General features: G+C 40.1%; 1 long non-coding RNA gene across 3 annotated transcripts in view; it reads right to left on the bottom strand.

Annotated features, from left to right (window-relative positions):
- LOC118923844 (uncharacterized) overlaps positions 1-12,377 on the bottom strand; it is a 149,976-nt gene extending 137,599 nt beyond the window's left edge. For all 3 annotated transcript variants that reach the window (XR_005029351.2, XR_008996364.1, XR_008996365.1), the window contains exon 1: positions 11,959-12,377. This is a non-coding gene — a long non-coding RNA (uncharacterized LOC118923844). The remainder of the gene's footprint in view (positions 1-11,958) is intronic.
- Between the last annotated feature and the right edge of the window lie 203 nt (positions 12,378-12,580).

Raw genomic sequence — 12,580 nt, 5'->3', positions numbered from 1 at the left:
TTACTGCCTGTGTTGATAGAAAAAGAATCCCCCAGGGCTAAGAGCAGAGTCTAGAGAAGACAGCAAGAAAGCAGAAGAGAGGAGAGCAGAGACTGGAGGCGAGGGCCAAGCCTGGGGCAGAGACAGAGCCTGGGGCAGAGGCTGAGCTGGAGGCAGAGATGAAAGCAGAAGCAGATGGGATTCTAGTGCTCGACCTACCGCTGTGAGAATAAAGCTTAGCATAAGCCCCTTTTTACCCCCAAATATTCCATTGTCATTTTTTGGTCTCACCGAATCCAGGATGAACTTGCCTGGGGCTGAAACCCTCAGGCAAGACAGGCTGATACAGCTCTCTGGGATCCACTTTATTTTTCATAGCAATCACTGGGTCTTCAGTAAAGCTTTTTATCACTGAATCATCCATACAAATTCTTCAGCCTTTAAGATCAATATTGAAAATTAAACCAATCTGAGTAATGGGAACAGATCAATTTACCCAAGTCACATGGAATTCAGTGCTCATTCTTAAAAAGCATATATTCTTGGGGTTTTTTGGTTGCTAAAACCCTCTATTTTTAAAAAAAAATCCTGACACCATTGCCCCCCGAACATTGCTGAAACTCCAGGAATCCTGGCAAAGCCTTCATCCTGGCAAAGGCCTGCATTCCTCTTTGCCCTCCTCAATGTGCCCCATTTCAGACTATGCCTTGCCCTGGTTTCTATTTAATTTCCTGTCCCATTCATAGCTCATCTCAAGAGTTTGGAAATTGTTTGCTCTAAATTTGGGAAGAAGACAGAGTTGTTTCTGAAAGCTGAGTGCAGAGCCAGTTGCTACTCTAGTCTAGTGACTCCAAATTTGCCCTTAGTATGTGCAGCAGATTTTGAATGGTACCAAGCCAGCATTCCACACAATCCTGACAAGCTAAAGTGGACAGGAAGCTAAATCACTTTGTTCCCTCCTTTCTAAGGAAAAAAAAAAAAAGCTGAAATAGTTTCAATGATCTTCCTCTATACCAATGTCTTTTAAAAAGGATTCAAATCTAAATAGCAGAAGTAAGAGATTGATGGCTTTTTAAGAGAATATAAGGAATGGGGAGGGAGACTTGATGGAACCTAGAGCTCTGGGGGCATGTGACCTAATACATAACAATGATTGCCTTTTCTAACAGTTATCTAGATAAGGTTGATTTCAAATATAAAAACACATTTGCAGGGAAGGTTGACCCCAAGTTGATCTCCGTTTTTCACACCTTGTGTATCAAAACTTTGATCATCCAAGGAAATCCAGATCTCCCATAGACGTCAATGGATTCACGTTTGATAATTCACATTTAAATAATTACAGCAGTGACAATAACATTCCTAGCACTACACCCCTGTAGTGCTGGAAAGAAGAAGGGAAAGGTGTAACCCAAGCCCAGAAGCTCACACTCAAATGGGAAACAGGAAATGATTAAATTGGTCTTTGAGTCCAATTTAAAGTGCATTTTATCCTATTACATACTCCACAAGAGAGGTGGGAGCTCTGAGAATACCTTTTCATACCCTTTCCCTCAAGCTCCCCCTTCCCCAGCTGGTGTGTGTGGGTGTGGGTGTGTTTTGTGCTGTGTGTTGTGGGGGAACATAGCCAACCCCTGCCTGTCAAAGAAAAGCCTCTTTCTCCTTAGATTTCCAGTGTCCTCTTGCCCTCACCCAGATCCCTCTGTCCTTTCTCCTCCTCCCCTCCAGATCCCACTTCCTGTTCTGGTGGAGTAGGCCCTTCAACTCTATGAGTTCCCTGCTGAAAGGGGTGACAATCCTGAGCAAGTAAAGGAGGGGCAGAGGGAATCAGATTTCACAGGGATCTGCCTTCAAGAAATTGCATCTGCAAGAAAAAAGGCATCCTCACAGCTCTCAGAGTAACAATCCAGTGAGCAGCGCCTTTATGCTATTGTGTTAAAAGTTTCTGTACCATTACTACTTCCACTATTACTACTACTACTACTATCGTTGTAAGTTAGTTTTACATTCTGCTCCAATCACTGAGCTCAGTACTCAAATGATCTCCTCTAATCTTCCCATATCCCTGTACATAGGCTCTGTTGTTACTCCTGGTACCCATATGATGCCACTGACATTTGCAAGACTGACCTCACTTGCAGAAAGCCACAGAGCCCTAAGGGGAAGAGCTGGGAATGACCAGCTGAGGAAGCCTGAAAACACAGTCTTCCCAATACCTTGTAGGGAAAAAGGAGCTGGAAGGGCTGAACTCTGCAGATAAGATGTGTGGAATTGTTTTGTTGTGGTTAGCTTTAAGGATAGCCCATGTCTCTTGCTTAAAATGCTTCCTTATTACCTATTTTGCTCCAAGGACATCCAAACTCTTGCTTACAAAGGCCTTCATGATTAGATCCTGCTTCCTTCTACAGCCACATCTTTCAGCACTCTCTGCTTTGTCCTCCGTGGTCTAGCTAAAATTGGGCAAAATCTTCCCAGAAATCTCCTCACTGGAGGGACTTAATGAACTGCTGGCTTTGCAATTCTATATATGTTCAGTATAATTTCAGTACTGCCATCAAACCGATTGCAAACTAATAGAAAGCAAAGAAAACGCCTTCAGACAATAAACTCATCAGTTACTACTCTGATTGTTGCTGAGAGAGCAAAGAGAAGAGGAACCTGTGATGAGGCACCCAGATTTCTCTGAATGACAATCTAACACTGGCAGTGATGGAGAAAGGGACAATATATAAGGCAGTCTAGGAGGAGTCTTTACCAGGCTTGGATGACCCTAGAGGGCCTCCCAAAGAAGGAATGAGCAAATGGAGACTTTTAGGATGAACTAGAGTTAGTCAAGTAAAGGACAGCAGGGGCTAGCGGGCAGAGGGCACTGCTCCAAGCTGAGGAACAGCATACAGCAGAAGTAGAGGCCAGAAAGAGCTTGGCTAGATGCCAAGACTGAAACATTTTCCAGGAAGGCCTATGGAGTGTAGATCAATGAGGGTGGAAAAGTAAGAAGAGACATAGCATGAAAGTCCTCAAGCCAGAGTCTACATTTTATCCAGTAGGCAAAGGGCCACTTGTAATATTAAGATGTCTTAAGCAGAGAAGTGATATATAACCAGATGGGCATTTTTGAATGATCACCATGTTTTCTATTTATTTTGTCATTTCCTACATGCTATTGAGTACAGTTCCCTATATGAGATTAAAAAATAAATAAATAATTAAAGAGAAAAAAGAAATAAAGAAAGATTAAATGTGTGATTTTTTTTTCTTCAGCTCTAGGTAGAAAGAGACCAGAAAGTTGTGTCTATCCCTATGGAAGAAACCCTCTCCAGAAGTCAGGAAAGGCTGCCAGAAGTCATGGCATCTGCCCTTAGGATATCATACTGTCTGGGACATGAAAACAATCAGCCCTTTTGTGTTTAGACTCCATAAGGAAAGCTGCAGGGGCCCAAAGTAGGCCTCCTGAAAACACTGGTTTCAACAGGGAAGAATAATGCCCTTATTGCAGGTGGTACTTAACCAACCTTTTGAGTAGAGGTGTGGGAAAAGCAGGGAGAGTACTAAGTCCCTTAGGAGGGTGATAGGTTACAGCCAACTTTTACACAGACTTTATCATGTGCCAGGCACTGTCCTAAGGACCCTACATAATATATTAGCTCAGTTAATCCTAACAATGACCGAGGGATGGAGGGACCTTTATTAACTCCATTCTCCATATAAAGAAACAGATGCACAGACAAGTTATATGACCTGCCCAGTTACCCAGCTGATGAGTAGCAGTGCTGGGATTCAAACCCTGTACTTTCAGAGCCAACTATGCCTTTTATATTACAGCCCAGGTTGTAGCCTGGGCCACAGCTCTCTGGGAACTGAAAGCATTGTTATCCCTTCACTCCTCATCAGATCCAGCACTCCCAGACCAGCCACAGTTCTGACACTGGTCCCCACAATGTGCCTGAAGTATGATCTCTACTTTCATGGTCCCTCTGTGGTTGGAGAAGTAAGGCTGTGGTCCCCACTTTGGGCACAACCTGCATTCTGGCTGGAGGAAAAAGAAAAGCACCCCCCATTTTTATCGATAAAGCACACATGACTTATTCACTCCTCATTCTCTGTTCAGATGTCACCTCTTCCTAGAAGCCTTCCCTGACCGCATATCTAAAGCACACACATTCCCTGACCCTGCTTTATTTTATTTCACAGCACCTATCACTAACTGAACTTACATAGTCTATTCATTTGTTTAACTGGTCACTCAGATATATATATAAATAACATGTAGGCATATATGGATACAAACTCCATGATGGCAGAGACGTGGTCTTTGACTACTGCAGTACTAGCTCCTAGAAAACTGGCAACAAAAAGAGGTCACTCAAGAAATACTTTTTAAATTTATTAAGTAATTAAAATGCAAGCAAAATTACTGACCCACTTCCCGGCTTCACCTCTGCTAGGACTGCTCTTTGACATTAGAAGCATGAGTCCTCTGCTTTCTTACCCCCTTTTCTCCTATTTGCGCTTTACAAGTTCTACTGTGCAAAAAACAGAAACAAGTATATTTTGAGTTCCTCCTATTTAATGTTCCTCCTCCCCCTCTATCTCTTCGCGTCTCTGCTGGTTTCCTGAGACTTGCTTCTTTCTGTGTAATGAGAGGAGAGCCACATCTGTTGGATAGGACCATTTCTGTGACATCCTGCACATCGCAATGGAATCGACACCTACCAGTGGGCAGGCTTTCCTCCCTCGCAGACATGAGCTCTGTGACTGCAGCACCACAACGTGGAACAGTGAACTCTGTCATGTGTTTTGTCCAGCTTGTTGCTGGGAGCATGTCTAATGCTAAGTCGAGAGATCTGGAAATAACACAAATGAGCAGGAGCCCCAAAGGAAAAGAATTCTTCTGACGTCTGTAAGAACTCAAGCAAACCTGTGTGGGATGAAGCTCCATGTCCTGTGGTGAGTAAAAGGCAACTTCCCTGGCAAGAGAGGACTGTCCTGCTTCACTCTGGCACCAACTTCAATCCAGCTCTCTGTCAACTGTCTTGTCTGTTTCTTCATCCCACACAAAATTGCAGGAGGCAAAACAGGGCAAGAGAGGTTGGCCAGCTGGACTTGGTCCACAAAAGGAAATCCAGGGCAAAGTTCTAAAACAAGGGAGGTAAGCTTTTTAAATTGTTTTTCTCATTCTGGTCTCTCCTACAACAAATTCTGCTCACTTAAAATGGAAACACAGCAAGGTGTTATCTTCATGTAAATATTAGAACAAAAGAGATGCTCTCCATAAGAAAGGAATCCCAATGTAAGCATCCAGTTTGGAGTTGTTTCTTCAAGAATATTCAACATGTGAGCATTCAGAAATCATAGTAAATACTCAGTAGTAAGTCTGAATAATGACCTAAAACATATGCTTTTACCAGGATGTGAATCAGATAAAATAAAATAAAAATAAAAATAAAATAATCCCATACATAAAATAAAATGTTAACTAAGATAAATTTTTATTTCTATCTCAAATATTTTAGGCCAGAATTAACTAATTTGCTCAGATCACCGCCACAAATTCTTATTATGCATTTTAAGAAAATATTTTATTCAATTAATGATATATCAAAATATATTCTAAAGTCATCGTAAGACATTTGGACATGTTGCCCTATAATTTTATTTTTCTTCATTCATAAAACTCCCTTTTAATCCATAATAAACTTTTCATCACCAACAGCATTTACTGAACACCTTTCTGTGCAGAGATGCACGCTAAGCATTTCCATCTTGGATAACCACTGTTCAGGTCAACCTGACATGAAGCCTCAAATTGTCATAAACTCCCCTTAGGCACTAGGTTCTCTTCATTTGTGCATTAAAATATTTCCTTCAATGTATTTTTCCACATTTTTTTGAAACACTGTATTTTTTCCCCCAAAGCTTTAGTATGTCTCCAATTTGGAATCTTTCTTCCATTTCCACAGCTTTTTAAAAATAATGAAATTAGGGACCACATTAAGAAATCTTTAAATGTCAGTACTCTTTAAAAACTTCTATTTTCAAAATAGGGTGAATATTAAATAATCAGATTCACTGAAGTCCAAAATATATAAATGTAAAATATAAAAGTTGCCTCATATCTTTGAAGTACCAACATTCCATGAAAATATTTGTGTCTCAAAATCTTATACAACCAAGACTTACTTAGATTTGGCAAGTAACTTTCACCTTTTCTTCTAAACTCATGGCAATCTTGCAGTATCCAGGTCTAGACAAAACAGAATAACCATTTTGTTCAAGGCCCAGACTCTTTTTCCCCTGAACATCATTTGCCAGCAAGGTGAAAAAGAGAAGCTCAGACAAACCATTCTGAGAGTTTCAACTCATCTTTCATTTTGCAACTAACTGGTGCAAATATCAGACATCTGAATCACCTGCCACACTTTTTCTAGTACACTCATACACCAGCAGCTTACTGCTGATTTTGGTAAGTGTATTGATGCGCTTTGCACATGCAGAGTTGAGAAGGTTATGTAGATACATGAATGAATATCTAACCACATTTTAGGTATGACCTCTTTAAAATTCTGATTAGTAAATTTTTAAAACTATGATAATTGTAGACCAATCCTTTCAAACTTTGGGGACAGGAGAGTTTTCAAATGAGGAAAAAGAAAACTAAGAAAGATAAAGTAGACAAAATAAAACCAGAGATTTTTGCTTGCCATGTTTAAGACAAGTTTTATTTTATTCTTTTGTACTACTTGAGTTTCTTTTTATCATGTGCATGTGTTTCCAGGTGAAAAAGAACTAGAACTTTTTAAATCAACCATTTATTGTAATTGTTTTGTTCAATGGTTAGCAAAATAGAGCAATGTGCCAAAAATGGGTCAATGAAAGAATGCTACCATGCAGCCAAGCCCTGCACTGCCTTGGTTGTGAGATTGAAGTGTTTCACTGGAAGTTTCTGGGGACACCTGGTTGTACCCTCTTGTTCTCCAGGCACCAAAACCCCTCACACTTCTCACTCTCTAGCCCTAATCTTGCTCTTAGTTGTCTAGTAATCCCCATAAAGGCACTCAATTTTTTAAATATGTAAATGTATGTTTAAAACAATGACTAACTCCAGAGCCCTCTTCAAGTGAATATATAAAGGGATGCCCCAGCTGATGCAACAAATTAGACTACTCCTTAGTCTAATAATGTGTGATTCCAAGGCAGAGCAAAGAGAACAAGTGAACTCGTACATGTGTGTCAAAATTAACAGGAATGATAGTTTCTCAGCTATGACTGGTTACTCATTTAATCAGCTAACAACACACTGTGCATCAAGCTAGACTACCACAAAAAAAAATTGAGACAAGGTCTCATCCTAGAGAGTTCATATGCTCACATGGAAGGTAGGCACATAAATAAGAAACTGCAGTTCCATGTGACAAGTGGCTAAAATAAAGGCATATACAATACGTCATGGAATCCAGAAGAGACTATGTCCTTGAAGGATTTTAAAGAGGAAAGCTATGCAGTCACAAATACCTCTCTGCCAGCACCATGGAAGGCTAGAAACCAGGAGACCAGAGGGGATGCTCTGACACAGCCCGTACAGATGAGGACAGGAGGTAACACAGAAAGGAGACTAAGTTATCCCAATATCGCATCAGATAACGTTCATCCAGCATGGAGAAAGAGAGAGTGTGTGTCACCCTCTGGTGGCTAACACCCAAAATGAAAGAATTTGCATTGTAATGTATTTGTGTATTTGAATATTTTCACCATTCTAAAAGATGGTTCTGGTGAAGCTGCTGTTAATCTTGAAGTATGTAATTGAAAAGGCATGAAAAAAAAACATTATTTTAATACAGGCTTGTATCTGAAATCTGTATTCTGATCTATGGCCATAAACATACATAGCATTCATTTAGAACCACCACTGTCTATTTTTAACAAGTTTTACCTGCTGTCCTTGATGCTTAGTAAGTCATCAAAATGTATTGAAAAGGATCTCAGAATTAGGATTGTTTGGTTCCACTCCATGCTCTGCCTCCAATGAGATATGGGATATTGAACTGGTCGGTTTTCCCCTCTACACCCCAGTATTCCCATCAAGAAATGAGTCTAGGGTCCCTCTAAGTTCTAACACGATGTGTGTCATTTGGCACATCCAATTCACCTTTCCCCTTTGCCTGCTGGAAATGGGTCCATTCCATAAGTGTGTCCTTTGTCTTACTTCCCCACATTCAACAGTTGTGTGTAATAGGGATTGCTTCCCTGCTAGTGAACCCTTTGTGTTCAAGGATGGTTCATAACAACCATCAGTGAAGCTCTTTGATAATTAAGCTCTTATAGCTTTAGGAAGTCTAACATTTAATCATAAAAAAAGTTAGTAACTTTTGTGTCCTCACTCATCATTCTCAAAGTAAAAACCACTTTACTTTAATAAAGCAACTATTTAATTATTTAATGATCAATATTTAGATTTTGTTTTCAAAGGACACTTCACTGAACTCAATTTAAACAAAAATAATTCAATCAAAATGATTATTTTAAAAGACTATGACAAGCAATGACAATGCTCCCCACCCCTAAAAAATGTATTTTCATATAGGAAAACTTTCCGTAACAGCAAAAACAAGGAGGATGCTATATTAACACACACCTCCTCTACTCAACAGTGCTTGTCTTTATAAAGGCAATTTGTAGTACATGTGTGTTATTATTCCTGAAATGCAAACCCAAGGCTTAGAAACATAATAGAGAGCTTTGCCCCCTCTCAATTTGTTTGCTGTGATAATTTGAAATCCCACAGATACTTAGACTAAGCAGGCAAATGCCAGATTCCACTCTAGGTTTATGATCTTTGTATCAAATTAAACTGGAAGGCTCCCCTTTCCTCCTTTTCATTTCATTTGGTTTCTCAGGTTTCATTCCTCCACCCAGAATTTAAAGAGAAAAAGGGATAAATAAGAAATTAAATTTCAAAAATATTACAGACCTCATTTTTTTTCCCCTGTAACACACTACTCATTAAGACAGTTAGTTTTAGAGACCAAGAATGGTGTGAGAAAACATCAAATTTACTTTTCTCTGATTTTGTGGGGAGCAATTTCACTCTACTTGTTTATTTTCTCTTAAGTCAGTCAAATAGCCTGGAAATATGGAAGGATATCTGGTTTATTTTTTAGTAATTAAATAGAAAAATAAAGGGGAATTTTTAAGTTTTCTTGACTCCAGTCCTTTGGTTACTGGATGGATGAAAAATAAAATTAGATTACCAGTTGAAGAAGGAGCAGGGACCTGCATGATCCAAAGTACATAAAGAGCTGGTTTTGACTTAGAAATTATTATTTTGATGCAGTAAATGTTTCGATCTAATGACTCCCAAGATTGTCATCAATTTTAGGTAAAGGGGGAAGTGAAAAATCATGTAGAATACATACTGGGAATGTCGCCTCTCGTTGTTTTTAAAGTGACCTTAATCTTTGCAGGAAAACCCAATTCCTTGACTGGAAAAAGATCCTGAAAGGATGTACAGGAGCAATTTGTGAACTATGGCAGCAGAAAATTTGAACACAAATCTGATCAAGATCTGACACCAGTTTTCAGAAAACACAGAGACAGAGGAACACATCAAACAATCTGGGACACAATCAGCAAAATGCAGAATGTGAGAAACTCTAGGATTAACAAACCCATTTTTTTAATAATAAATACCAAGGGAGGGAAATAAATACAGGAGAAGGAATCCATAGGTTAACAGACATCAACAATCATAATTTATGCATCTTACTTTGAATCATGAATCAAACAACCAATAACAATGTTATGAGACAACTGTGAAAACCTGAACCTTAATTTTATGTAATTAAGGAATGACCGTTGATTATTTTTAAGTGTGATCATGCTATCGGAGTTATGTTTAAAAGAAAGAAGCCTTATCTTTTAGAGTAATATCCTGGAATGATAACATTTGCTTCAAATACTCTGGGGGAGAAGGAGTGTGAATGTAGGTGGATGGGTACATATGATGCAAGACAAACCACGTATTGCTAATTGTTAAAATTGAATGACAGTAACATGAATTATTCCATTCTTTCTATTTCTGTATACTTTTGAAATTTTCAATAAGAAAATGTTAAGAGCAAAACAAGGAGACTGACAGTATTAGGAGGATGAAGAGCAACTGGAGTTCCCCAACACAGTAGGAATAGGAATTGCTGCCACTACTTTAAGGAGCTATTAGGCATTTTGAAGTAAAGTGGAATACGCCCTACAACCCTACCGTCACTCCTAGGTATTTAGGAAACAAATTCAGAAAGGTTGAATTGCCCTCTAAATGGCTTTTTAACTCCCAGTCTACTATTGCCTCCTAATATTTTTAAATCTTTTACTCCTATCAGAAATAATACAAACTACATTTAAGGAGGGAATGTGAAACTAACCTGGCTGCAATGATTATAGATAAATTTTTTATGTTTTGTTGTTATGAAATATTTAAGGTTCACAAAATATATAGGCTTATAGGAATACTTCACACATAAGAATGCATGTTGTCTGTAACAGCAAGCAATATAAATATGCATCCACAGAAGAACAGTTTAAACAAAGTGGGGAGAGTTCACTCAGTTGCAAATGTGAAAATGAATAAAATATATGTCAACTTGGACAGTTTTCCAAAACATAATGTTGAATGAGAAAAAGCAGCTTGCAAAAGAACAGTGTGATCATAACGAAGTCATAAATGAAAAAAATGATCTCTAAATACTAGGGAGGAGGGAAGGGAATGCTAGTGGGAATAATGCACAGGATGTTCACGTGTACCCATTATGTTTTCTTTCTTAAACTGAATATAAGTGTATATATGTTTGTTGTATTATTATCTATCCTATTTTCTATCCCTGAAATATTTAAAAATAAATCAGAAAAAAATCGAACAAGAGAATGCCTATTAGCCAGCTCCAGGGATGTGCTTAGGTCTGGCAGGAAAGATGCTGCAGCCAGCCAACTTGTCATATCATTCACTCATCACATAGAGTTTATTTCTGACAGGCCCGGTGATTTTTTTTAAAATCGAAAGGCAGTTTTCTGGGAGTAAAAATGCCATTTGCAGAGTAACGCGACTTCTCTGTGGACTGTGTTGTTTTATGTGTTCACAAAAAAGTAAAGAATATATGAGGGCTACCCGTCTACATGTATTAGAACACCTTCAGACTCTCAGATGAGATGTACACAGACAAACGCCCAAGGAATGGATGCTTTACAATCTCTATTTACCAAGTCACAGAATCTTAAAGGGTTGGGAAAAAATGAGGCTTAGACTCCTAGAACGTACGTCCCTGGTATCACCCGTTTCTGCAAGAGTCCTCAAAAGCAACAATTCTAAAATGACCAAAAAAACGGTATGGCAGCGCCATCTACTGAACCCTTGATAATTCTACACAGAAACTCGGGATCCGACCTCAGGTGGACAAAAGTAGGCTTTAAGTCAGGCATAAACTCAGCACAACGCCTCACAACTTCCATAATTAACGTACTCATTTTATTCTTCAGCACCAATTGCAGAATTAAAGACCATATAACAGCAATACTGTAAGGGAAGTATTTCAAACGGTGAGGTGTTTTGTTTTGTTTTTTTTGCCAACTGCTACAGTACTATACTATTTCTCACAAAAAGACAGTCTTAAAGTACCTTTTACCTCAGAATTGTGCGGCATAAAATGAGATCGATTCAGGGTGTTAGGCAGGAGTGTGCTGAACACGCTTACGCGCCTGCGAGGGGGCCGCCCTGCCACCAGCGCGTCCGCTCCGTCACCTCTGCCCGTCCCCACCCGGCGCGCCGACCCGGAGCCACCGGCTGGAAGCGGCTGGGGCGCTCCCAGTTTCTGATAGGCCACGGTGGCCACCGCCCCGGCAAACCACCTCCACATCCGAAGGGATGGTGAGGCACCACTAAGACGTTCTTCAGTTTACGTGATGTAATTCTAGGAAACGAACAAGGGTACTCACGGATGGACGTCTGGGAGAGCAGCAGCGCCACTGCGCGCACATCTCCGCGGGAGAAAGACAGCGGCCCCCTGGCACGCCTCCTCACCTGTCCCTGAGCCAGTCTGGAAATATCCTCCCTCTCTGCTCAGACGGGCTGGTTTTGTTATGTGAAAATTAATAAAGGAAACCCCACTTAAAGTGGAGCCGGGAGGTCAGCAGGGGGCGCCCTCGCGTCCACATAGTCACAGCACCACTCATAGTCATGGCTGACCAACCAGAAGACGGCGGCCTTGTGAGAGATCACCCACTGCCTTCTCCCCTTAGGAAGACATTTCTCCTGTCCTGGCAACAGCCCGGCCAATGAGAGACCGTTAGAACTCAGCCAGTGAGAAACCACTAGCCACTACAGTTTCCTCCAATGGAATTTTTGCTTATAAAAGCCCGCCCAACCCCCTCTCTCTTTGCGTGTGCTCTTTGCTCATGTCGTATTGCTGTCTTCCGTTATTCTCTCGTAGACCCATTTTTGCTAGTAAAATAACTGACGGTTTTGTTGTGATGGTTAACCATTGCTCAGGAGTGTGAGGGAAGGACTCATGTTCAAAGCTGGTAAAGAGAATAAAAATCATTTGTTGAGGAAAAAACT

The sequence above is a fragment of the Manis pentadactyla genome, chromosome 3, assembly GCF_030020395.1.
Source record: "Manis pentadactyla isolate mManPen7 chromosome 3, mManPen7.hap1, whole genome shotgun sequence".
Classification (NCBI taxonomy): Eukaryota; Metazoa; Chordata; class Mammalia; order Pholidota; family Manidae; genus Manis; species Manis pentadactyla.
Note: the sequence above shows the minus strand (reverse complement) of the source record. Positions and strands in the feature narration are given on the sequence as shown.